The sequence below is a fragment of the Pinus tabuliformis genome, chromosome 6, assembly GCF_031772625.1.
Source record: "Pinus tabuliformis cultivar Carrire ecotype Pingquan chromosome 6, CPIR1, whole genome shotgun sequence".
NCBI classification, from domain to species: domain Eukaryota; kingdom Viridiplantae; phylum Streptophyta; class Pinopsida; order Pinales; family Pinaceae; genus Pinus; species Pinus tabuliformis.
Genome location: NC_142292.1, coordinates 44,116,149 through 44,143,399, shown reverse-complemented (window position 1 = coordinate 44,143,399; position 27,251 = coordinate 44,116,149).

Genomic DNA, 27,251 nt, shown 5'->3' with positions numbered 1-27,251 from the left:
TGTTTCGGGGCTTAAAGCCCAAGTTTTGACCAAATCCTTTGTAAAAGCTCCACGAATTGTGGGTGTAGAGTGCAAAATCATAAGATAGTCACAAGGTTGTCCGCCCTAGTTTTTGTAATATAATGTTAGCTTCATATACCTACCCCTGGTCTATGGACCATGGGATTGTATAAATAGAGCAAGGCTGTTAGTGTATAGAACAACTAATGAATGAATGAGAATGGAAGCATGGTGAGTCTAAGAGATTGAGTCGAAGTGTAAAGTGTGTCTTTAGGTTGTAGAGTAGGAGAAGGCTCTGCAGCTAAGTGCGCAGAGGCCTAGTAGTCTGTAGTTGAGTGCGCGAACCCCTGCAGCTGAGTGCGCAGGGAAGGTCGAGTCTGTAACCATTGGAAGAATTAATAAAGAGAATTTTACCATATTTTTGTGTATCTTTTCCTATTTTAATGTATGATTGGGTATAAATTGCAAGTGTATTTTTTATTTGTTGTGCGAACTCTTATGAATGTGTTGTATAACTAAATATAACGTAAGACATCCAGTAGCGCGAAGATAATTGACTAGGCATAGGAAGATAAGCAAGATCTCAAGTGTGACTTAGGTGAATAGTGCAAAACATTGCTCCAGCAGCACGAAAGCCCCATAGCCCCGGGTTAGGGCTACGTGAAGGTAAGTATATCAGGGGGCGAAGGCCTGGGAAGTGTGAGAACCAACCTGTGCACAAGGACGAACAAGTTGGACCAATCAAACCTCTTAGACATCTCAAGGGTGCGGAAACCTGGTTCTAGCACCCTCCCATACTACTTCGGGTGAGACCTCAGTCTGCTTTCTACAAACTGTTACCGAAAGGGACAGTAGTACAGGGATTTGTTTGCTAATCAACTCTGAACTTGGGTCAGGCCCCAACAAGCCATCTTCGTGAATTATGTTTTGGCAGGAGGGTCGATGCCTCTGAGGCCAGAAGCTCAAGCAAGGCCAAGTAAAGGGCCCATGCTATGATGTGCTATCTGTCAGGTGGCTGGAAAGCATGTGACAAATAATTGTCACCTACTGCAGAAATTTGTACATACATCGCGGCAGTGCTTCTACAACTTTTGTCAATCGGTGGGTCATGATGAGCGTAACTGTCGTAGCTAGGAGCTAATGATGGATAGAATGCCTGCATCTAGAGCGCAGAAAGAAAATAGGCCTTTGGATCAGGGCATTGGGGGAGTGCAAGGAGGATTTTAGGGGTGCAGGTGAGGCCGAGGTGGAGGAGGACCTGGTAGAGGTCGAGGATAGGTGATTTGCTACAACAGTGTAGGACCAGGACATTACGCATAAGAATGCACAAACTTGATGCACTTTCCATGCATATATTGCACTCATTTTGACCACGTGACAAAAGAATTCCCTTTATTATTAGCTAAGATAAACGAAAAAGGGGCACAACCTTAGCAGCCTACCCAGAATTTGCAGATGATGAGGGTTGAACCCCGCGAAGAGGATCCTAATGTGAACATCTTGCTACCAAGTAGAATGATGACTGGTGAAGATAATGGAAAGAAGCATGAAGGAGGTGAATGGCTCCACAAAGCTCCAGAAAAGGAGGTTGCCTTTGATTTGGAGCGCGCGAAGGAAACCTTCATGGAAGCAAAGAAAAGCTTCGCTGAGGCCTCTACCTCAGGAAGTCAGGATAAGCAGTATGAAGAAATAGACCCATCCATGCTTACTACATTTTTGGAGACCTATATGAAGCTGCTTTGAGATAGCAAGGTCGTAAAGGGATTACACGAGTTGACCAATAAATGTGTTGGTAATGCTCTTGACGGCCCGCACATGGTCAAGACGATTGGTAAACATAATACAAGAATAGGGAGGGAGATGAGACTCACCGAGCAGATAGGAGAATATGAAATGGACCAAGTTGTTCTGGATCTAGGGTCCGACATGAATGTTTTTCCTAAACAGACATGGGAGAGAATGGGGATACCTTCATTGTAGTGGCATCCTATTCAATTGAGGATGGAAAATCAACAAAAGATTATCCCCATGGGAAGATTACAGGGAGTGACAGTCGATATTGAAGGTGTAAGCGCGTTGGTCGATTTTGAAATGATAGAGATTGTGGATGACAACAATCCCTACCTTATGCTCCTTGGGATCTACTGGGATATCGAGATGAACAGGGTGATTAATTTGAAGAAGTGGACAATGTCATTTGAAAGAAAATTGCTCTGTGTAGTAGTATCTGTCGTGGCGGAAAAAGTCGTTTGTGCGGACACAACTGACCTCCCTAGGAGTCTAAACTCTCTAGCGACAAACAAGACAAAATGGAGTGATCTTTCTCTAAATATATCTTTTAACACATGAAAACTACAAGTGTTTAGGCTTACCTTATTCCAAAACGCAGTTGTTGTAGTCCGTCCTTGCCGATCCGGATGAGCTCCTCCTTCAAGTCAATTCCTGCAACCACAAACAATCAAACAATTACCAAGCACTTGCATTTCATATAATAAAACATATATTTAACATGCAGACCAAGGAACACATGAAATAACTCATTAACACAAGCTATTGAGAAAAATAAACCAGTTTGTATTAATAACGAAACAAAGAAACTCTTACAACCTGGCCTTGGTGTTGTGCAAGTTCCTCCCAGGGTCCATCAAGGGTTTTCCTCTACTTTGACAAAGCTCACCCACTTCCAAGTAGAATCAAGCAAAGACAATCTCTCCTCACAAGGTTCTAAATGGGAGTCCTAATTCCTGCAGCATTTACCCAAAGAAAATGTATAGCTCCAACCTCCCCTCCCTCTGGCTCAATGTCTTTATTTATAGTGCTGTAAAGAGGTTATTCAGGTCCACCATCAATGGGATAATCCCCCTCTTTGGGTGGGATAGCTCCCTTATTGATGGGATAAGTTCCCCCTTAATAGAGATACATGAACCAACTGGAGGCGCATCCAATTCATCAAACCGACCTCTAGAAAGTTCTAGAAGTAACCACAAGTAACTTTTTTAAGATGAAACTCGCGCATTTTGCCTTTTACAGAAGGACGCACCTGTCCCTTAACATACAGAGCGTCCAAGGACGCACCTTTTGTGAACATGGTCAGCATCCCCGCAGGTAAGGCTAGAGAGAACCTGCGACCCCAGAGATAAACATATTTTTTACAAGACTTTCTCTCTTCTTTGAGTTTGAGATGGATAACAGAGGCATAAGACTTGCCTAAGAGGGTAGCATGACTGTTGATTTGAGCCATACTAACTGTAAGTGGTCATGGTGACATTTTTTAGTGTAACAGATTGCCCCCTAAAGTGCGAAGCCTGGAATAGATTTAGGGTTTTGTAATTCTAGGAAGGGTGAAGCGCTTTATCATTTCAAGGATTGTCTTGTGGATGGCCTGGTTGGAACCTGCAATTTTCAACACAAAATACATGTATAAGATTATATCATCACTGAGGTAGGCATTCCCATACTCAGATTCAAAACTTTAACTAATGGACTAACTATTCTGATACAGGAATGATCTTGCAGTACATCATTTTTATAGACTTTTGTAGACACAGTATGGACGCAGCCATCTGTTTATGATTAGTCTACATAGATAATGAACACAAAACTCCTCGCAGCCTGGATGGTAGAAACTAGATCCAGGGTCTTCACTTCTACTCCCCGAATTGGTACGATTCTAGCCATGTGATTAAATGATTCGATGTCGAACATGTTAGAAACCACTTGATTACCAGTCGATGATGCAAACTGTTAACAAGCGTGAGAGAAACCACCAGTAATGTCAATGGTTCTCAAAGTACCAAGCACAACCCGTGAAATGTGAATAGATGTTTTGATGTCGAACACTTCATGGAATCCTTTGATCGAAAGTCAATGATGTAAACTGACGTCAAAGGCGAGAAACCTGCCATTGATGCATGCAGACTTCAAGGTGCTGTCGATTCCTAAGTCATCTTTCTAGATAATGTGTCGATGTCGATAGAAAGCGACCCGTTGCAGGCAAGCCCACAACACGAAATCATTGTTCAAGTTGAAGAAATGTTGCTGTAAGGACTGACTCAGGGATGGTCAAATGGATGACAAGTATTTTGCAGATGAAAGTTTTTGCTTGCAGACCTCTTGAACACATAACGACACGACAGATGGCTTGGTGACGAATAACTCAAAGTTAATCCCCGGAACCCGGTTAAAGACTTTCAAAGTGGTTTGGTCAACTGTGAGGTAAAAGATTTCCCAACCCAGGTGAATGAAAAGTGTCGTGTTCAAGAGCGGTAATAAAGTTTCTTTTGAGACAAAAGGTGACAAACAGGTTCATTCTTCTCTCTTTTCCCCCACCATTTCTGGCAAGTACCTCTTTATTTTTAACAAGCTTGAGGAGGATAACATATGCTTGATTATAAGCTCATCCTTCGGACGAGTCCAACCTAGTTTAAATTCGAACCCTAGGAAGGAGTGGTTCGTTCCTGTTTGTAATTGAACAGGTCCTTTACTGTAAAAGTTTAACGAGCCCAGTATAGGAGAAACTCGACGTTTTTCAATTTTAGAGAGTCTGAAAAAACAAAAGGAGACTCCACGTTGAACTTTTTCGTATATTTGTGTCCCTCAAGCCCGAAAAAGTATAAAATAATACCTGGGGGAACCGCTTGATCTTGCGACCAAGGAGTACTTTCATAATAGTGTCGTTGACCTGAAAAGTAAAAAGCGATCAAGGACACGTCGTTTTATTTCCTTATCGAGTTCGAAACGACAAAAACCCGGCAATCTTTTCTTGATTTTACGGTCAGAAAAGAGCTAAAAGGGGACCGTCTTTTAATTCCGTTTTAACGAGTGTAAAAGAAACGCTCGGCGATCTTTTCATTTTTTAGGAGTCAGAAAAGGGCTTAAAAGATGACTCTGATATTTTATTTGTGAAAAAATTACAATTTCCCTTGAAATCCCTTTGTCCTGCACAAAAGCGACACATTACTCATACCTGTTTAAAATAGGAAAAAATACATCGAAAAACAACCTTTCATGGTAAAAAATGAACTAATTCATCCAAAAAACCTATAAAAAGACCTTTTACCATGTCATTTTTACCGTTTGACTTTGGAGGTTGAAAAAGGAGCTTTTGACAAGAAACTTCCCGTGGTCGCTGCGGAAAATCTGACCGTCGGAATCGAACGCCGTCTCATCCAGGTATTTTACACATCCTACTCTGCATTTCTATCTGTTTAGAATTAATTTTTAGGTCTTAGTTTCATTTTTTGGGGGGGTTTTGGTTTTGGAATGCGCCTCTCGGCGGACGCAGGTGCCCTTCGGGTGACCTGCGTCCCCCGACTTTTTCTCATACGGGAAAACGGTCGGAAGACGCAGCCCGCCTTCAGGCCAGCTGCGTCCGGGCGCCCTGTGCTACAAAGCCGGGGTGCGTCTTCCGAGAAGTGCGCATTTCAAAACCCCAACTCTCTCAAAAAACCACCAAAAATTCCCAAATCAATTTCTAATTGCTATTTTTGATATGCAGGGCATTAATCATGTTAGACTGGAGAGAAAGAGAGCATGTAGAGGAAGATGAAGCTGCAATAAATCACCAACCTTCTCTGGATGCCCTAAGAGCATGCGGATTATACAAATATTGGACCATACCGGGCATGAGGGGCCAGGTAAGATTCTTGGAATGGCTGGTTGAGCGATGGAACGTTCAAGAACAATGCTTTTACATAGGAGGGCACCAGCTCGAGATAGAGCCCTCGGATGTATACTTTCTCACTGGCTTGCCGAACAGAGGTGAGCAACTCAGTCTTGCGGGGACTAGGCCGGGTGGCCAATCCCTTGATAGTCTCCGCGAGGATTGGTGCACACGTGGGGCTCACCATTCAAAAGGCATAGAGATAAAACACATCACTCTACCGGAACTCAAAGTCATAGCGTTCACGGTTACCAGAATTTGCGGCGCGGCCGCTTTACACATTGCTTCCGGATCCCAAATGCGGATGGCAATTGACTGTTACCAAGGCACCATTTTCAACTGGTGTGAAGCTGTGTCGGCTCATATGAAGAGCCAACTGACCAAGGCAAAGAACGGACGACTAAAGACTTTTGGATATGGGCCTATAGTCGTGAGCTTTGCCTTGGAGAGAGTTCCAATGTTGATCCCTCAGCAACTCACTGTTGATATCTTGGGTCCTCGGGAGCCAAAGCTGATACGATGGGTTGCGGTGATGGCCCGGCATCCTGACGAGGGCGCGGCAGTGGTTCGATTCTCAGATAGTTACTTTCACTGGTTAGAGGACCAGGTTTTTTCGATACAGGACTTTCCGTATGCCGGAATGGATTTCAGAGGTGATCCGGACATGGTTCTTCCACAGGGAGAACAATGGGACGACAGAGGTACTTTTATTTTCACAAGTTTTCTAATTATGTATTTTTTATTTTTCATATATATCGTCTCAAAACTAACAGTAAAATTTTCAAAATGCAGATGTTGGTCCACAGCGTCCAGCCAACCTCCGGCCTTTTGATAGACTACATCCAGCTGCACCGGTACCGGCCCCACAGGACGCGGCTGCAGACGTACTAGCTGAGTTGGAGCATGATCTAGAGCGTCTCACGGCAGACATACCTGAGACTACTATGGACGATATTCCTATCAGGCTTCAGCGTTTTGTAGTCGCGGTCCCTGGACCGTTTAGGAGATTTTTGCGTAAGGTAGCCCGCGCAGTGGTGTCATACAGAGAGCACCACCAGTGATTGACTAGTCACTTTTGTAGTCACATGTGACATTTTGACTTTTTGTACTATCATTTTGCCGATCATAAGGTGTTTTCAACCTATGATCGAAGACGATGTATATATTTTTTGACACACTTCTATCTATATATATCACTATTACCGGCTTATCTTGTTTAACATATGTGATGAAATGTTTTTAAATTTACTTGCATGATTATCGTAAATGTCTGTCCAACATTCGAGAAGCAATTGCATCTGCTAATGTATTCAAAGACCTTGGAATATGTTGATATTCAATGTAATCAAATTCACGTTCCAAGAGACGCACTCTCAAAAACAACCTTAATAACACAGGATTCCTAATGGCATAAACTCTATTAAGCTGTAATACAACAAGTTCAGAATCTAACCTCACTGTCAAACGTCGAATTCCAAATGAAATAGATTCGGATAATAATTCAATCACTGCACTGTATTCTGCAATGTTGTTCGTTGTTTGACCGAGGCTTACCCCATGCATAGAAACTAACTCGTCAGAGGGCGAATAGATAACCCAAGCTGCGGAAGAGATGTTCCGTGTACTACGACAAGCACCATCAGCAAATCCAATATATGTTTGGAGAGGCGTCGACATCTGCAATATCAAGAGTAAAACCAAGATAAGCCAGAATAACGACGAAAAAACCACACTCTCTAAGCTAAGCACACTGACTAAACTAACACACTTGCTAGCTAGAAAGAAAATCTAACCTATCTAAAAATTTCTCCATTCCCTCATTTAAGCATAATACCTCTTTAGGTAAAGTCCATTTCTGGGTTTACCCAAAGAGTCCCCATCAAAGTCAACTAGCTCATAAGCCCCTTTTGCTAGCTTTCGCTTTACAATGTAGGGCCCATGCCACATGGGAACGAATTTTCCGGCACCTAGCTTATCGTTAGCTTGATCATATAATAGTACTAGGTCTCCTTCCGAAAAACTTCGAGGGGTTACATTTCTATCATACTGAGCTTTCATTCGTTTCGCGTGAGTCTCGATTGCCAATGTAGCGTCACGTCGAGTCTCATCTAATTTAGCCAAGTACAATAAACGTGTTTCCTCTTCGGAAGTAGCTGGAAGTAATTCGACAGCCATTTGAAGTGATGGGATTTCGCATTCAATGGGTAACACAGCTTCTAAGCCATAAACTAGCTGGAAAGGAGTGAACCCTGTTGAATTTTTCACTGAGGTTCGGTATGCCCATAGCGCTGAAAATAACATGTTGTGCCAATTCGACCGATGAACACCAATGGTTCGTCGGATCATGGTAACTAGAACTTTGTTGATAGACTCAACCAAACCGTTGGCTTGCGGATAATAAGGAGTAGAGCTATCGTGGCGCAAACCAAGCTGGCTTGTAAGCTCAGTCATCATGACATTTCGAAAATGGCTCCCATGGTCAGTAATGATTGCTTGTGGGACACCAAACCTAGTTATGATATGATTGAATACGAAAACTGCAGCTGTTTTGCCGCTTGCGTCGAATGTAGGCATCGCCTCGGCCCACTTAGTAAAATAATCAACCGCAAGGATGATATACGCATGCCCCCCGGCCGAGTGAGGGTTACAAGTAATAAAGTCGATACCCCATTTGGCGAATGGACCAACGGCAATTATAGGGTGGAGAGGAGCAGGTGGAGCGCGCATCTTGCGATCAAACACTTGACAGTTGTGGCACTTCCTGACTGCAATGATACAATCTTTAAACATAGACGGCCAGAAATAACCAGCGCGCAACACCTTCTGAGCTGTGGCATACCCAGACATATGACCGCCACATGCTCCAGAGTGACAATCATTCAAAACCCTCTCAGCCTCTTCGTGAGTTAAACAACGTCGAAAAACTAAGTCTGCCCCCCGGCGATAAAGTGTATCTCCAATAATTTTGTATGGCTGGGATTGAAACCGAATTTTTCGACGTTCCGCTTTGGAAGCTTCAGGCCGAAAGGTTTGGGTTTGGAGATAAATGATTATATCCCCGTACCACGGATCTACAGTACTGATAAGAAACAAAGATTCGTCCGCAATGGACTCCTCTGCCACAGTCTCTGTGTCAGCACTCGGGAAATCACACATCAATTCCGCAAAAACTAAGGATTTCTTAGACTTGGACTTCTCGAACTCCAAGTCGAACTCTTGCAGGATAACAATCCATTTAGAGTACTTGCCCCCTAGCAGTTGTTTTGTCAAAATATAAATCATAGGGTTGCAATCCGAAATAACTGTAGTTTTGCGGAGAAGAATGTAGTGACGGAAACGCTGGACAGCTTGAACGGCTGCCAGGGCCAATTTCTCCACATGCGAATATTTTAGCTCAGTTGGATTCAAGGTCCTACTAAGATAATATATCACATGCTCCGCTCCGAATTCATCTTCTTGAACTAACACCATTCCAATGGTGGAATGCGAAGCTGCGAGGTATAAGAAGTAGTCTTGGTTGTAGTTGGGAGGATGCAATAACGGTGCATGGGTCAACGCGTGTTTAAGTGCATCAAAAGATTGTTGGGCAATCTCGTCCCAAAAGAATTGTGCGTTCTGTTTCAACAACCGTGTAAAACCTTTAGTGACCTCGGCGTAGTTTGGGATGAATCGGCGTAAAAAGTTCGCTTTCCCTTGCAAACTTTGGAGTTGGCGCAAACTCGAAGGAGGAGGCAATTTGATGATAGCCTCGACTTTCGAGGGATCGACGCGAATGCCGGCTTTTGAAACAACAAATCCCAGCAATCGACCTGTTTCTATACAGAAAACACACTTGTGGGGATTCAACCGAATTCGATAATGCCTACACCTCATAAAGATTGCTCGTAGGTGGACAAGGTGATCAGCTCGATGTAAAGAATGAGCAGGCAAATCATCGAGATAGGGTTGCACAATGTGCTTGATATCATGAAATGCATAAGACATCGCCCGTTGAAAAGTGGCCCCGGCATTCTTAAGCCCAAAAGGTAACTTGCAATAAGCAAATGTCCCCCATGGACAAATGAATGCCGTTTTTGGTTGGTCGGCAGGTAGAATATTGATTTGATTATAGCCCGAAAAACCATCCATGAAGGAAAACATTTCACTTCCGGCACAATCATCAATAATTTGATCGATATAAGGCGTAGGATAGTTGTCTTTTGGACAAGCTCGATTTATATCCCTATAGTCGATACAGATTCTTATTGTTCCTTGTTTCTTGTTGACCGGAACAATATTCGATACCCAATCCGTTAACGGGATCGGATAAATGAAACCTGCTTTCAACAGCTTTTCGACTTCTGCTTTAATCGCAGCCGCTTTTCGAGGGTGAATTTGACGCAACCGTTGCCGGACGGGTTTAGCATCCGGGTAGGTCTTTATTTCATGAATAACAATGGCAGGATCAATTCCCGGCATTTCCTCGTAAGACCAGGCAAACACGTCGCGGAATTCTTGGAATAGGGCCTTGTAAGTTTGGATTTCTTCTTCAGTACATGCGGCACCTATATGAATGTTTTCCTCGATTCCGGGCTTCACTGAAATATCAATGGGAATAGTACGAGAAATATTCCCTAAATTCAGCTCTGAATCAGAATGTTTCGTTGGATCCTGAGCGTCTTTGACATATTCAGCGGTAAAGATAGATGAAAAATCATTTTCAAATGCATCATCCTTAGGTAAAAACGAAGATCTGTGATGGAGATCTTCCCATGGTAGATCGTCTACACTTAGGATTTCGCGAAGTTGTTCGTCAGATGACACGACTTCGGGAAACGTTATCCGTTCTAAGGGTGAGGTGAAAAGTGACTCTTCACTGACCACATTCATTTGGTCGACTTCGGTTGAATGAAAGTCAGTAAAAGACATGAGAGCTTCATAAGCAATTTCATATGGACTCAAAGGCATAACATCACCGAGTGAGTCTATCTCAGAGTCAGATGGGACGAACCAAGGATCATCATAAATAATGTTTTCTGAAGTAATCATATGAATGGTTGCAAACGAAGGATCTGCGCTGAGTGGAGGGAGAGGAAAAGTTCCCAGTAAACCGGAATCCTTAACTAAACCTACACCAACGTCCCTATAAGGGATTGTCGTTTTACCAACATGCTGGATACTCTCTGAAGAGGCTGGGTCGGATGAAAAGTATGTCAGCTGATCAATAGTCACGATCTTACCGTTATGTGGAAACTTAATTACTCTGAAGACCGATGAAACGACCGCTGTCATAGCATATGACCAACTTCGACCCAAAAGAAGGTTGTAGTCTAGAGGGGCATCAACCACTTCCACATCCAGACTAACGGTTTTACCTTCAACCCCTATAGGCAATTCTTGTAGAATACCAAACGGACGGAACCCACGGCCATCAAAGGCCTTAAGGATGGTGGGGGATTGGTTCAACGAAGGAGAACCAAGCGATCTCCAACATTGAATCGACATAATACACGTAGAAGCTCCCTCATCAATCACAGTCCGATGAATAGGCCTGTTTTTGACTATCACTGGAATTTGGAAAGCCATTTGATGGGGGAGACGTGGTGTACTATTTTCTAGATCAAAGATCATTAGGTTCGGGTCCTGAACATCGACAGCTCCGATAGCCGACAAAAGCAATTTCCGTTGTGCTGGGCATGATTGCAGCACTTCGAGTGCCGACATTGCTGAAGGTGAAACAGCTAAGTCCTCAACAATGTTGTAATTCTGGGCTGCTCTCGCATGTGGATTGAAAGCAGACCTTCGAAGTACACCCTTGGCGGGCGGCTTAATCACTAAGTCTGGGTTAGGTTTTTCGATCTGTAGTGGATCGGAACCAGGAGCTGAGGTTGATGGGTTAGAGTGAGAAGATTCTGCTTCCTTGCCATCAACAGGAGCCTTACTACCATAATCTTGCGATCGAGTCGCAATCCTCACATGAGACATCATCAAAATGGGTTCTTCACTGGCATTCGAAGAAGAACCTATCATCTTATTCTCCTGCTCTGGAAATGGATTTTTTAACACAGCAGGAGTGGGAGAACCTTTGACTATTTTTACAACCTCGGCCCGATGAGGGCAATCTCTCGTAAAATGATCCTCTTCACAAATAAGACAAGGATATCGAGGTTTGCGTTTTTCGTCATTGGTTTCCGACTTTTCAGTTTTCTCCTTTGGAGCCTTGTCTGCTTTAGCCTTCTTCTTTCCTTTCTTCTTTCCACCGTTTTTTGATTTGGCCGTAGATGACTCTACAGCGTGAATGTCGGCGGTAAGTTCAGGAGGAGAAGACTCTCCTGTCGGAGAATCAGGCAAAGTGATTATTGGAGTATTGGAGGCCTTGGAAGACTTCTTCTTACTCTTCGTAGTCACGATACCAATCATACCATCAGCGGCATGAGATCCCGAAGGAGCAGCAGCGATTTGATTCGACTTTGGAAGATCCGGAATCTTCTCGTGTAACGTACCCGACTGAGTGTAAACTAAGTCAAGGTATTGTGCCTGAGCAATGACTTGCTCCTCAGTAACTACTCCGGCCTTAGCGACATCTTCAGTAATCTTCGGTAATAATGATTTGACAAACCATTCAGCTAAGATTTGGTCCGGGATAAAAACTTTCACTAATCGCCTTCGACGTCTCCACTCATGAATGTGATCAGAAATATACGTGGACGTCGATTGTTTTAGTGAAGTTAATAACTCCGTGCCGTTATCGTATCTGACCGGCAACTGAAAGTGAGTTAAGAACGAGGTAGCTAACTGGCTAAAGTTGTAAAAAGAGGCCCGTGGTAACTCAATGTACCACTTGGCCGCGAGACCAATGAGTGTACGCTGGAAAAGACGTAAGCGGATGGAATCATCTGAGATAGAATTCGAAGCACACCAGAGGTGGTAAGTCATCACATGATTGGACGGATCCTCTCCAGACTTACCTTCGAACTTGGGTATATCACTGGGCAACTTATTTGGCATTGGCGGCCAGAACTGAAGATATTGAATTGGATCGTTCGTTAGGCGCGTCAAGTCGGGTAAATCTAAAGTTGCAATAAACGGTAACTGCCGGTTAGGATCTCTAAAACTCTGGGTCACAATACCAGCCCCAGGAGGAGGATATCCAGGATAACTAGGAACAGGAGTCGCATTTGGGATATTATATCCTCCTGGAAAACCAGGATTAACCGGACCGTACTGGGGTTGTTGAGGTTGTTGATAAGTGTACCCAGGATACGGTTGATACTGGTAAACCGGTTGTTGGACAGCTTGCCCAGGTTGGTACTGTCCCTGGTACGGAGGTTGAACAAATTGAGGTTGAGTAGTCACAACCGTACTTATACCAGGCTGACCTGCAGGCATCTGGACCGTGGTTTGAATCGTAGATCCAGACAACGGTAAAGATGTCTGAGGTGCGGTAACAGGGACAGTAGAAACTGGAGCCGTCGATACTCCAGAAGTAAGTATGGTAGATGTAGCGATAGTTGCAGCAGCCGTTTGAGATGGAGTACTAGGTGCAATTGACGGCTGAGTAACTACCGAAGCTACAGAAGTTTGAACATTTGGCTGGACAGGTTGCGGTTGCTGGGTTGGACCAGAAACTACGGGTTGTCCAGCTTGAGGAAGCATCTGTACACTTGGCTGCAACACCTGTTGACCCTGTGAGGGATCCCACACTAACATTCCAGGGTACTGACCCGTAACAGGTTGAGGGTACTGAGATCCATAACCAGATTGAGGGTAGGATTGATAATTGTAAGGTGCAGTTCCCATACTTGGAACATATGACTGACCTTGAGGCGGTTGATAACCTTGACTTGAGTATTGACCTTGGGGTTGATAACCTTGAGGTAAATACTGATACTGGGGTTGACCTTGACCTTGAGGTTGGTACCCTTGAGGTTGATAACTTTGGGGTTGATACCCTTGAGGTTGCCATCCTTGAGGTTGCCATCCTTGAGGTTGATATTGATACTGAGGTTGACCTTGGGGTACATATTGAGGCTGAGGTTGACCTTGAGGTAAGTATTGCACCATAGGTACATACTGACTTTGAGGTTGCCCCCCAGACACAATTTGTGTACCTTGAGGTTGCCCCCCAGGCGTTAACTGCGGTTGCCCCCCAGGCGGTAATTGGCCACCTTGAGGTTGGGAAACGGGAACTGAACCTGACATCATGTAAATGTCTCCTACACCCAATGGTATATTACCACTGTTTCCAGCAAATAACCCATGATCAATGGGTTGAGGAGATGCCCCCGCAAAGGTACCAGAAAGTGACTGATACCCAGTGGGAACAGAAGGACCGCCGTGTAAAAAAGATTCAGGACTTTGTGTAAACACGGACGACTGACCAGACATATTTACAGGAGTATGAATACCTCCAGGTGGAAAAGGAGTACGAGGTGTGGAAAAACCGACTGAGTTGTCTAAAAAATTTGTTAACGCAAGGTACCAAGAAGTACTTCTAGGAGGACTGTAAAAGATGGATTCACGCTCCCTTAGATCAATAGTAAGTTGACCTTCAAGGTGAGAGACACCTATATCTTCTTCTGGAGCAAGTTCTTCTATAGCAATCAAACCAGAAGGTAGATTTTCGGTGATAATTCTTTCTATTCTCGGTGAATCAGGGACACTAGAAGTTGGAGTAACAGGTTCGGAAATTTCAGGTTCTTCGCCTGTTTCACTGGCAGATGAAAAACTACCAGCAAGCTCGGAAACTGTAACAGTTTCGGGATTGTAACCTGTTTCTAAACTTTGGTAATCTGGATGGACTACCAAGGAAGATTCTCCTTCTTCAGGTGAACCTACTCTACTGTCACTAGGAGGAGTTACAAGGACCTTTAACCCTTCTTAATTACCCGGGTCGTCTCGAGGAGGGGATCCCCTAAGTCTACGGGATCTTCTCAACAATTCGGCCACAGAAACAACTTCAGGAGACTGGCCCCGAAGTCTACGGGACTGTCTCGGTAATTCCGCCACAATTAAAGATTTTTAACTACAACACACGAAAACAAAGTAAAAAATTTCAAATCAAACCACCTAAAGTCTTCTAAAGAAGCAAACAAATTTGAAGCACACGCCTAAATAATCTAGAGCGTCAAACCACACACAAACAGTAGTCTTCCGGACCAAAAGCGCTAGTTGGTGATTAGGCCCAACCTCGCAGGATTTAGTACAGAAATGGCGGGTGGAACAGTTACCCCGGCAACCTGCTTAATGAATAGACCGGCACAAGTTCCTCCACTTTAACCGTCTCGAAGTGAAGTGAACCCCCCGGAAAATCCAAGTGAGTATAACCGACGTCTGCTCCAGGTACAGTGGGACCTTCCCTCCACCGTCACCTCGGTAGAACCCTAAAGATTATGGTCACTAAAGTTACCAATCACAACAATTACACCTGGGGGAACAGTCTAAACTCCGACAGCACGCAAGGGCAGAGTAACAAGCTCAATCCCCTTACCGGCTCCTTGACAATAATCCAAGGTTTACCGATAAGTGACCCCTGGCTCCTCGACAATGGTTAATCCGAGGTTTACCGTTTGTAATACGTACTGTCTGGCGTCGTTCCCAACGAGGGAGGAATGATCCCCTCACTGGTTCGGACACGAGCTCGTGCTTCTCCTTTAAGAGGAGCTTTCCCAGAGTATAACTGAAACAATTGGATTTAATCTACTCAAGATAAACTATCTGTTTGGTTTTGTAGTCTTGGAGAGTTAAGTACTCACCTACTCCAAGACCCTAGCCTAAGCTATGTTGGTGTTTCAGAGCCCTAGAAAAATAAAAATTACTAGATTGATTTTAATTTAAGCGTTACTTTTAAGGTTGTTTCTTAAGTCAAAAGGTGATGGAAGTGAAACCAGTGGTGTGTTGACTCGACTCGAAACCACTACAAAATGCACCTAGGATGATTTACCCACTACTTTACTTTTTCGATGAATTGCTTAACTAAAAAGTTGAGAGAATGCAATCTTTATAAAAGCAACTTCTTAATTGAAGACAATCAAAGAAACAATTCGTTTGTCTTTTCCAAGCATAAAAAACATGACCGCTCTTTACATGCACGAAAAAATTCTTTTTCTCTTTCAAAAACAAAAAGCTACTTGAAACAAGACTTTTAAAGAAGATGTTTTTGTATTTTTCTTTTAATAAAGCAAATAAATCTAATATAACCAAAAATCAATCTTAACAACTTTTTAAAATCTATGAAAATGCACTCATAAGCAAACTAAAAGGTAAATTTACTCTAAGCAATCTTAACGAGGCCAAAACCAACAGTGATTATTCTAAGGTGTTTTACTTGATTACAATCAAATCAAGGACTAGCTTATTGCAGAACCAAAAACTAGTCAAAACAAAACTCTAATCTTTTTGTTCTTTTGTAAAATGGAAATCAACACTTTATAAACAAGTAATTCGAAATTTGACCCAAAACAACTTAAATGGCAAGCTGCTCACTCAAGGAGACTTTACGACAGGCCCGACTTCTAAGAAGGCTGACTAACCAGAGAGATCTAAGGCTGGACAACTTTCTACCGTCAAAGTCACTACAGGACCTATTGAAAAATCAAACCCTAGGCCTAAACTTCGTTGAAATCCACTAAAACACTCAAAGCTCACAAAACAAGTTCAGGTGAAAATTCTTGACAGGGTACTAAAGGATCTGGGTAGAAAATACTAAGAAAAATCAAAATCTAAAAGCAATTAAAGCAAAAAATGGCATTTTCCTAAATTTTACAGGAAGACGCAGGCAACCCGTTATAACAGGTGCGGGCCCGCTCTGTGCAAACGGCAATGGCGCGTCCAAAGACGCACTGTGCAGTACTCAGAGGGTGCGTCCTTCTGGAAAAGTTGAGAAAAACCAAATCTAACTAAATCTAAAGCTAAGCCACCCAAATACTAATTCTCACAGTCAAAAACCAGAAAATAAAAGTGATTTTCACAGAGCAAAGTTCACACAAAGGAAAAGACTCTCTCATTAATGGATTCCCCAGCGGAGTCGCCAATTTGTCGTGGCGGAAAAAGTCGTTTGTGCGGACACAACTGACCTCCCTAGGAGTCTAAACTCTCTAGCGACAAACAAGACAAAATGGAGTGATCTTTCTCTAAATATATCTTTTAACACATGAAAACTACAAGTGTTTAGGCTTACCTTATTCCAAAACGCAGTTGTTGTAGTCCGTCCTTGCCGATCCGGATGAACTCCTCCTTCAAGTCAATTCCTGCAACCACAAACAATCAAACAATTACCAAGCACTTGCATTTCATATAATAAAACATATATTTAACATGCAGACCAAGGAACACATGAAATAACTCATTAACACAAGCTATTGAGAAAAATAAACCAGTTTGTATTAATAACGAAACAAAGAAACTCTTACAACCTGGCCTTGGTGTTGTGCAAGTTCCTCCCAGGGTCCATCAAGGGTTTTCCTCTACTTTGACAAAGCTCACCCACTTCCAAGTAGAATCAAGCAAAGACAATCTCTCCTCACAAGGTTCTAAATGGGAGTCCTAATTCCTGCAGCATTTACCCAAAGAAAATGTATAGCTCCAACCTCCCCTCCCTCTGGCTCAATGTCTTTATTTATAGTGCTGTAAAGAGGTTATTCAGGTCCACCATCAATGGGATAATCCCCCTCTTTGGGTGGGATAGCTCCCTTATTGATGGGATAAGTTCCCCCTTAATAGAGATACATGAACCAACTGGAGGCGCATCCAATTCATCAAACCGACCTCTAGAAAGTTCTAGAAGTAACCACAAGTAACTTTTTTAAGATGAAACTCGCGCATTTTGCCTTTTACAGAAGGACGCACCTGTCCCTTAACATACAGAGCGTCCAAGGACGCACCTTTTGTGAACATGGTCAGCGTCCCCGCAGGTAAGGCTAGAGAGAACCTGCGACCCCAGAGATAAACATATTTTTTACAAGACTTTCTCTCTTCTTTGAGTTTGAGATGGATAACAGAGGCATAAGACTTGCCTAAGAGGGTAGCATGACTGTTGATTTGAGCCATACTAACTGTAAGTGGTCATGGTGACATTTTTTAGTGTAACAGTATCGTTGGACCCTGCAGAAGAATCGTGCTACACTGAACCAATCCACGATTACGAAATTGTTCCACAACATTTTGTCACTATCCCTGTACTCCCCATCCAAGATCCTGGAGGACCTCTACAGTGAACCCAAAATTCTTTCCCATCATGAATAAACTCCTAGTATGTCCCTCTTCATGAGCAAAATAATTCCCTTTTGCATCATTTCCCAAGAATCTTCATTTTATCCCAGTTTACAAGACCAACGCTACTGACCAGTTTCCTCCTTGTGCTGATTTGCAAATATTAAAACTAGCCCTCACATCGTATGGAGTGACTGAGCCCTTTTCCAGTCATGTTGATCCTCTTTTGGAAGGTTTTTTAAATAAGGATATGAAGCTTCCATGTCTAGAAGGTTCGTAACAGAAGTCTGGTAGATGGTTTATCCTGATGGATCCGAGGAAGTTAGTTTGGGCTCCTTTCCCCTATTAGGATGGAACAAACTCAAGAGATAAGACCTTATCCCATGATGAGAGGAACCATCTCTCATCCATCCAAGCTATATAAACCTCTCTTTTTCCCAAGAAAAAGCTAGTTGGAGTTTTTAGTTTTGGAGTGAGTTTGAATGATCAACAAGTCATCTATTGCTTGTAGCCTTCTAGCGTGTGTTTGAGGGAGAATAGTGTGTTTTTTGTTTGCTTTGAGACTAGAGTAAAAGAGGCCTTAAAAATTCCATTGTTGGGACTATCCATGAAGTGCTAGAAAAAGTGTGGGAACCTGGATATGTTGGAGGAGACCAGCAACGTCAAGGCACTGGTTGTAATCTCTTTATGGCTTAATTTTCCTTGACCTATTAAGTAGGTTGAATACAATATTGTATGCTATCACATTTTTTATTTTTGTTATTTGCTTGTTTCAAGTATTCGAGGGAAGGAAACGGAAGATAGTTGGAGTGAGGAAGTAGGATCATCACCAAGAGGAATAGCATTCTAAGGGCTAGGCACTCTTAATTGATTCTATCTTAAGGAGATTTTCCATAGAATGTTTGTTTGTGGCTAGACCCACTCTCTCGAGCTAGAGGAATTGTTTGTGTTCGCATTGAGAATTTACCTGCACCACAAATTGGCGACTTTGTTGGGGAGCCAATCCTTCTGTTTGATTGATTGTCATTTTATGGTTTTGTGTGAACTTTTATAGTATCACTATTTCCCTTTAGTATTCTCTTCTTTTCCTAGTTTACTGCTCTAAATCTAAAATTTACAATGGCAAGTCTGGTTTTGGTTTTTGAAATTTTTTATTTTTTTCTTGAAATTCTCGATCAACGCTCTTTTTGGCCAAACAGACGTGCCGATTAGGGTGATCAGCACTAGTTGTCAGTTATGCAGTCACTTTGGTCGTGTCGATCAATGCTTGTTGTCAGTTAGGCAGTAGCTCTAGTTCCTATAGGTGAAGATTGGGGTTTCTCCTGGATCACAGCCAGTGTGTCTTGCCCTATTAATTTCTACCTCTTAGCTCGTTTTGCCTATGTTCTCCCTGACTGTAAAGCTTCACTGGCTTGGTTTGTGTGCTTGTTTGGTTTGCCTTCTTTTTCTTGAATTTTTGAGTCTTTGGATGGTTTGTGGCCCTACGACATCTAGGTCGTCATCCATTTAATTGTTTGTGTTCTCGGAAAGTCAAGTTCTTGGTTAGTTGCTCCATGCATTTTCTTTTTTAGTCCTTTTATCGCTTTGATTTCAATTAAACAATTTTGAAAAGTTTCGTTTGTTCTTCTCTTGATTAAGCATCTCCTTTCAGGCATAGATTAAATTGGTTTGGAAGTAATTCTCTTTTCGTGCTTTCCATTTGATTGATGTTGATTGTTTTGAAAAATTTTCATTAAAGTGTTTTTGAAAGATTCATGTTATCATTCCATTGAAAAATACATAATTATAGTTTGTTGAATCAATATGTTACATTAGCTAGCATCATTGAAGACTCGAGTCGCATCATTATTTGTATTTGAAACTAAATGAATTCTCTTTACTGTTAAAAGGACTAGTTGAAGTGCATTCGATAGGAAGATTCAGTGCATTTTGGAGATTTATTAGTGAAATATTTTATTCTTTGATTATTGCATTGATTGTGTGTTCTCTATCTCTCAATTAGTGTTAACTTTCATCAAAGACAAAGATTTCCTTTCTCATATAGCTGCATGTAGGAGTTTTTTTAGTTGATAGCACTAGGGCCTTGTAATTGAAACCTAATTCAAGATCAACCATTAAAATCTATTGAATTAACTTAAGGAAGCATTGAAACTTAATGCTCACATTTAGTGGTCTAGGCTAGAGACATGTTTTGGCATCTTTAAATCTAGCAGTTGTGGTTCGCTTCAACATTAGACAGTGCTAGTACAGACTTGTGCTCCCCATACTGTCGCGTATATAAAGGGAGGCCCCACTAGGTTGCAATCCTTTATCCATAGGAAGCTAAGTCTGCTACCTTGTAAACTTGATACACCGAACACAATATTCGGGGAGATTGCCTGCTCGTACTTCTTGGTTTGCCGGGAGGTATTCTGCAATTCACAGTTACCTGGCAATCCTTTTTCCTAGATTATCCTGAGTAATCATTTTGGTCTTTTTGACTCTTTAAATTTAAAATATCATCGAGAACTTGTCCTTTTGGAGCTCGTTAACTCCGAAAGCAACTAGAGTCACCTTTTTCCCTTTTCTCGACTCTTAAAATATGAAAAGGCAAATTTTTGTTTCAGTGTCTAAAAATTAACTACCCACGAAATATGCCTAGTTAAAGTTATATTCCTTAGTGATTCTTTAGGATTGATTCCAATGGCAAAATTCCCAGAGTCTACCAATTAAGTATTCCCCATGGATGGGAATATTTTTCCTTTTCCTTATTTTTTAAATGTAGTGCTCCTTATATGGCGATGTTGTTCCTCCCTAGGTTAACCATTGGTTTACCTATCTGGTTATTTTTGACCTTGGTGGTCTCGAGTGTCCTGACCCCTGCCCAACCATCTCCTTCATTTGAACCACATCATGTTGATTCTAAGGTTGACCTCTCAACTTCTTCCCCTATTTCTTCACCCTCCTCTTCTACTTCACCTGGTGAAATTTTGAAATCTACTAACCAGGAGGCTAAGAAGAAGAAGAAGAATAATATGAAGAAGAAGAAATCAAATAAGCAAGAGGCCAACTTTGTGGCTATTACTCCAAATTCACCCTCTGTAGACAACCTTCTGATACTACACAGAAGGTCAGATTCCCATGCAATTTGTGTAAGGGTGACCATCTCCTTCGAGATTATCCTAGCATTCCAGATTATTAGAGGTATGGTCTCAAGACTTGAATCGACCATCCTTGTCGACCTCTGGAGATCATGTCGATGCTACGCCTTCAACTAATGATGGTAAGAAGAAGGTAAACATTAGATTCCCCTGCAGTTTATGTGAAGGGAATAATCCTCTTCACCTTTTCCCTCTTATGAATAAAGCTTCCAAAATTTTGGAAAACCTTACAGCTTCTCAACCCCAACTTCTTGTTGGTTATCAGAGGCTCTCTTCTAACCCTCTCTTAGTTAGTAAAGAGATTGACTTGGATTCATCTCTTACACATATTGCTCTTCCTGAGCATGACTCTCTTATGTATGTTCCTGACCGACCATTGGTTGAAAAGAGTGTCGACTTGGCTCCCCCTTCAGTTGTTCACTTTATTCCCGAAGAGAGTGATGATCATATTGCTCATGTTCTTCTCATCTCCTCAGATTCTCATGAATCGAAGAGTGACCCTCCTATCTCGATTGTTTAGGAGAGTCGTTCTCTTATTCCTGCAGAGCATGTGGGAAATCATATGATACCCCCACCAAGTAGTTCTGTCATTTCTTTTAAATGAAGTAAATTGACTGCTTTCCACCTTCCATCTTATGTGCCTTTTCAGATCACAGTACAAGCCTATAATATGGTAGTACATGGCACTATATTAGATGAAGGTGCGTCTATTAGCATCAAGTCTTCTACTAATTGGCAAGCTTTCGGTTCCCCACAACTTGTTCCTATAACCCAAAAATTGTTGGCTTTCAATGGAGGAACCAGTCAACCCTTAGGGATCCTTCCGAAGTACCCTATTACTTTGGGAGGAAAGATAGTCTATATAGACATGACGGTAGTCCAAGGTCCCTTAGATTTCAATCTTCTCCTTGGATGTGACTATGTTTATGTCATGGAGCTCTTATTTCTTCACTTTTTCGTGTGGTTTGTTTTTCGCACTTAGGAAGAATTGTGACTATTGATCAACTATCATTCATTGGTCACTAGGTGCCTCCTTTGCAACCATCGTCCCCTATCAGCTCTTATTTGCAAGGAGTACCTTCCCCACCACAAGTCAATTATGTGGCTACCCATTTCGTCTTCACATCTAATGATGTTCACACATATGGTATTGTACTGGGGGCATTAGAACCCAATCTGTCTTTGGTACCAAATGACATGTATTCTTCCCAGGGTGTGGTTCTTCCGTCTAGTGAAGACCTCTTGGGAGCCATGTTCTCTTATAGGTCATGAATAGACGTCGTCAGGATAGTTCCTGGTCTTGTGTCAACCTCGTTAAAAAATGAAACAAGGATTCATGAGGATGGTTCCTTGTCTTGTGTCAACCTCGTTAAAAAATGAAATAAAGGGTATGAGCATAGTTCTTTGTCTTGTGTCATACTCGTTAAAAAGTAAGACAAGGGTCTCGAGGATAGTTCTTTTACTGTGTTAAACTCATTAAAAAATGAAGCAACTCCCTTTTCCAAATCAAGTCTTTATCTCATAAAATCTCAGTCGAGTCTTTCCAAGATCTCGAAAGTGAACCTTCATCCCATCCACCTAGTTGACTGAAATGAAGCTTGGGGGGCTTGTACCTCAATTGAGGCATTATGCTGAGGGCATGAAAACTTATAGCAAGCATAGTTTTTCATTTCAATCTTGTGTAAACATGAAACCGAATCCAAGCGGAGTTCTCCACGGTTCAAGCTTGTGTAAAAATGAACCCATGCCCAATTTACATCTTGTGATTTCCATTTTTATTAGTTGATTTCTGCTAGATGAGCCTTGGTTGTCTTATTCCATCGCCACCATCTCTTTGGTCGATCATATGCTTTCACTTGGTTTTTGTTCCTTTCCTGGGGAGCTATAGCGATGAGTGGTTTTATTAGCCAGCCTCTTGACCATTACATGTTTTGAGAAGTTCCTCCATTGCCAAAACATGTTGCTACCCTTTATACCACTCGTTCCTCCAAGAAGAGACACCTTTAAGCTCTTTTATGACTCATAAAAGATGAAAATATTGCCGAGTATTTTTTCCCTTTTTGACTCGTTAAAGAGAATAAACACGGGGGGTCTACTTTCAGCTCTTTTCCGACTCTTAAAAAACGAAATTATTGTCGAACTCTTGTCATTTTTGAACTCAGTAAAAGTTTTGAAATTTCATTTACCCAATATACTTTTAACCCTTTTTCGGGTTGGGATAGACTATTTGCGTAAAAGGTACTCCTTGGCTGACATGGTCAAGCAGTTCTCTCAAGTATTGTTTTCTACCTTTTCGGGCTCGAGAGACACAAATGTAAGAAAAGGGACCTTTTGGAGTTTTCTTTTTCATGTCTTTTTCAAACTCTCTAAACATGAAAAGATACCTAGTTTCACCTTTGTCAAACTCGTTAAAAAATTAAAATGACATAGGACTTTTCATTATGACGAGACCGAGCTACTCCTTCCTAGGGATCGTAAAACTTACTAGGATGGATCCATCCAAAGTATGGACTTATATTACAAACATGTGCTATCCCCATCAAGCTTGTGTAAAAATAACTGAGGTACTCGCCAGAAATGGTGGGGGGAAATTGGAAGTATTTCATCAGTTGTACTCATCTGAGGCAGCATGTCGCTCTTGAACATTGACACTCATATATTGTTCGTGTCAGGTTTTGGGACATCCTCACTCTGTCACTTGCCTCCCTAGGTTCTGAGTTATCCATTTAATACCTATTATATGATGTTTGCCACGTCACCATGAACTTTGATCCTATGATGTCAAATGCTACCAAAATCTAGAGTCGTGTCATCCATATGTTCAAGAGAAGTCTTCCTACCCATACATTGTCTAATCATCTTGGATTACTCTCATTCATTGTGCTCTCGTTTGGTGTCAATGATGAAGGATTCATTATGACCTTCCTTCAATGGATCGCTTCTTGTCAACTTCAGCTCATTATCTAGGAAGTTGATCTAGAAACTCCTTTCTAGTACCTTAGAGCTTGCATGCCTCAATGGAAAGTTTTTCGCACTCAATGACAGGTTCTCATCATTGGCCTTCAATCAAATGATTTCACCAGTGTTCGACATCAGTTCCTTATTCACACCTCGTGAATTGTGCTGCTAGTACCTTGAGAGCCATTGTCATTGTTGGTGATTTCTCTTATGCTTGTTAGCAGTTCACATCATTGACCCGTAATCAAGCGACTTCTAACATGTTTGACTTCAACACATTTATTCACATGTTAGAATTTGTACTTTGATCGAGTAGTGTTGGAGCGCAAGACCCTGGGATTAGATTACAAAAGTCCAGGTGGCGAGGAGTAATGGCTCATTCATGATTATATACATGCTTCTTTAGGTGGATAGTTGCACCCATCCCTCCAGTCGGATGGCTACGTCCATGCCAAGGATCCATGCACATGATATTTTTCTTAATGGATAGCTACGCCTATACCATATATTCATGTATTGATATATGCCTCTCATGTTTATCAGGCATGACTATCATATTTCAGATATGTACATGTAGGCTTTCTTATAGGTTTTCCGATGACGGACTCTGGTTCCCGACATCTACTTGTAAATCATTTCACCCCTCACTCTAGTTCAACCTTCACGCTTTTGGGGGCATCTGTTATACAACATTTTGTCATTGTGCCTGTATTCTCCATCCACGATCTGGAGGATCTCTACAGTGAAACTAACATTCTTTCCCATCATGAAGAAACTCCCAATATGTCCCTCTTAATGAGAAGAACAACTCTCCTTTGCATCATTTCCCAAGAATCTTCCTTCTATCCTAGTTTACAAGACTGATGCTACTAACCAGTTTCCTCCTCATGCTGATTTGCAGATATTAAAACTAGCCCTCACACCATACGAAGTGACTAAGCCCTTTTCCAGTCGCACTGATCCTCTTTTGGAAGGTTTTTTAAATAAGGAGCCAAATATTCCATGTCTAGAAGCTTCGTAACAGAAGTCTGGTAGATGGTTGAGCCGGATGGAGCCGAGGAAGCCAGTTTGGGCTCCTTTCCCCTATTAGGATGGAAGAAACTCAAGAGATAAGACCTTCTCCCATGATGAGAGGAACCATCTCCCATCCATCCAAGCTATATAGACCTCTCTTTTTCCCAATAAAAAGTTAGTTGGAGTTTTTAGTTTTGGTGTGAGTTTGAATGATCAGGAAATCATCTATAGCTTGTATCTTTCTAGTGTATGTTTGAGCAGAATAGTGTGTTTTTGGTTTGGTTTGAGACTAGAGGGAAGGCCTTAAAAATTCCATTGTTAGGGCTATTCATGAAGTGCTAGCAGAAGTGTGGCAACCCGGATACGTCGGAGGAGACCAGCAACTTCAAGGCACCGGTTGTAATCTCTTTCCTATTTATATAAATACAACTATTGATTGATTTCCTACATGAAGTGTCATTTGACATCTTGATGGCTTAATGTCCCTTGACCTATTAAGTATGTTGAATACAATATTGTATGTTATCACATTTTTTATTGTTGTTGTTTGCTTATTTCAAGTATTCGAAGGAAGGAAACGGAAGATAGCTAGAGTGAGGAAGAAGGATCATCACCAAGCGGAATAGAATTCTAAGAGGTAGGTCCTCTTAATTAATTCTAGCTTAAGGATATTTTCCATAGATTTTTCGTTTGTGGCTAGACCTGCTCTCTCGGGTTAGAGGAATTTTTTATGTCCGCACTAAAAATTTACCTGCACCATAGAAAGTGATGATGATTTGGACCAGATTTATAAGATAACGACACGAGATCAAAATTGGGTGAATTTGAAAGTTGATGGACATCTTGCATGGGGCCATGAAATCTCCTTCACATCATACTCAGACGAGGAATTATAACACTGAAATAATATATTGCACAAAGTATCTACGCTACGATGTAACATGATGATCAAATCGTTGTGCTGTGTATCATCGAAGGTAAGAAGTCTGCCTTACTATGATGTTTTAACTGACATTGACAAATTTCTGGATGCATTTGAAAGGGAAGTGCTGGAGAAGCATCGCTTCCAAGTCTTAGACTTGGTGTTTCATGCTACACTTGCAAGATGGTGGGGTATGCATAAAGACAACTTCGATGGATGGATCGAATATAGAAGAATGACGAGGGTGCATTTTGGTCGCCCAAAGGTATGATTGACAAATAAATACGATGGAAGGAGTGATCCATGTGATCACTTAGCCAAATGGACCGATGCTTATGGAGCAGAACCACAACAAGAGTGGTGTATATGTTCTGTCACAGCTTGGATGTGATACCTATGAATTGGTACTTGGAGACAGAGCCTCACCATGGCACAAACGAATGGGATATTTGAGATAGGGATTCTTTATGACATTCAACTTTGAAGATGGATTTGAGTGCATTGATGAAGCATTGTAGGAGGTCAAAGCAGTGATCTTTAGAATACCACAAGATCCCTTAGATTTGATTCAACCGGATTGGACCACCCAACTGCGCCACACGCTAGATTGCTACAATGTGACTACTGAAGAAGAAGATGAGGATCCAAGGAACATTAAGCTTTTAGAAACAGAAGGACACCACGAAGTTGAGAGGCCACAAATAAAAAACCCAAATATCACCACGCTGCTAAAAAAAAGACAAGTGAACATCTGGACAGAGGCAGAGCCGAAGTTTATAAAGATAAGGGACTACTGGGATGATGCTATGGTGGATAAGGTCGTTGAGTTGCTCCGCGAATACCAGGACTTGTTCCCTACGAAATTGTCAGACTTAAAGGGGATAATAAGGGATCTGGGAGTTATGAAAATTATGTTGAAACCGGATGAAAAGCTGATCAAGCAAAGGCCTTACTGCCTCGACCCAAAGTATAAAGAAAAGATCCACTTAGAGTTAGATAAAATGTTTGTGGCATGTATTATTGATCCAGTGGAAGAATCTGATTGGGTGAGCCCAATAGTAGTTCAGGAAAAGAAGTATAAGGATGAAATAATGATATGCGTAGATCTCATGAAGCTAAATGATGCTTGTGTGCACGATCCTTTTTCAACTCTATTCACCGATTAAGTGTTGGATAATGTAGGGGCCAGGAAGCATATTCGTTCACTAATGGGTTCCTGGGGTACCATCGGATCAAGATCACGTCGAAGGATAGAAGTAAGAGGACCTTCGAAACTGAGTGGGGATGCTTTCAGTATACTGTAATACCTTTTGGACTTAAGAACACATTGGTGATGTTTTCGCATGTAGTAATCACGACGTTTAAG